Source organism: Chiloscyllium plagiosum, chromosome 14 (assembly GCF_004010195.1).
Source record: "Chiloscyllium plagiosum isolate BGI_BamShark_2017 chromosome 14, ASM401019v2, whole genome shotgun sequence".
Lineage (NCBI taxonomy): Eukaryota > Metazoa > Chordata > Chondrichthyes > Orectolobiformes > Hemiscylliidae > Chiloscyllium > Chiloscyllium plagiosum.
In genome coordinates, this window is record NC_057723.1 from 4,708,042 (window position 1) to 4,709,058 (window position 1,017).

The 1,017-nt window shown below is 46.2% G+C and overlaps 1 protein-coding gene across 1 annotated transcript in view; it reads right to left on the minus strand.

Moving 5' to 3' along the window:
- Positions 1-1,017, minus strand: part of LOC122556968 — a 309,989-nt gene that overhangs the window by 253,776 nt on the left and 55,196 nt on the right. The gene's annotated exons all lie outside the window — the stretch shown is intronic.

Below are 1,017 nucleotides of genomic sequence, written 5' to 3' on the forward strand. Positions count from 1 at the left end.
GGGAGAACGTGCAAACTCCACACAGTCAGTCGCCTGAGGCGGGAATTGAACCCGGGTCTCAGGCGCTGTGAGGCAGCAGTGCTAACTGCTGTACCACCGTGCCGCCCACCAATTTCAGTTGTCGAAGAAGTGGGCCGAGGGGAAGCAAAGACAACTGAATCCTGCAAGCTTTTAATACGCTGCCCATCTCTGCTGCAAAAGCGAAAGGTTGTCAGACGGAGCTCGTGAGCTACGCCACGCAATACTTAACAAAGTGTTAACCATCACTCAGGAAAACATCAACTCGCAAGATGGAAGGTTACAATTAATTTCTGGAGTAATGCGTGCAGGTCTAGTCGCCCTGTTAAAAGAAGGATATCACTAAGCTGGAGAGGGTTCAGAAAAGATGCATCCAGATGTTGCCAAGACTGGAGGGTTTGAATGATAAAAATAGATTGGATAGGCTCTGAATATTTTCACTTGGAGCATTGGAGGTTGAGGGGCAACTTTAGACAGGTTTGTAAAATCATAGGCCATAGATAAGGTGAATAGCGACAGTCTTTTCCCTCAGGTGTTTGAGTTCAAAATTAGGGGACTTTTTTAAAGGTGAGAGGCTAGATATATAAAAAGGATAAGCGGCAGCTCTATTAAACAGAGTGTGGTTCGTGTATGGAATGAACTGCTAGAGAAAGTGGTGGTTTCAGGTAACGTTACAACATTTAAAAGACATTTGGATAAGTGCATGAATAGGAAAAACTTGGAGCGTTATGGGCAAAACGCAAGCAGGTAGGATGAGTTTAGTTTGGGAACATGGTCAACGTGGAATATTTGGACCGAAGGATCTGTTTTCGTGGTAAAAACAATGACTGCAGATGCTGGAAACCAGATTCTGGATTCGTGGTGCTGGAAGAGCACGGCAGTTCAAGCAGCATCCAAGGAGCTTCGAAATCGACATTTCGGGCAAAAGCCCTTATCAGGAATAAAGGCAGTGAGCCTGGAGCGTGGAGAGATAAGCTAGAGGAGGGTGGGGGTGGGGAG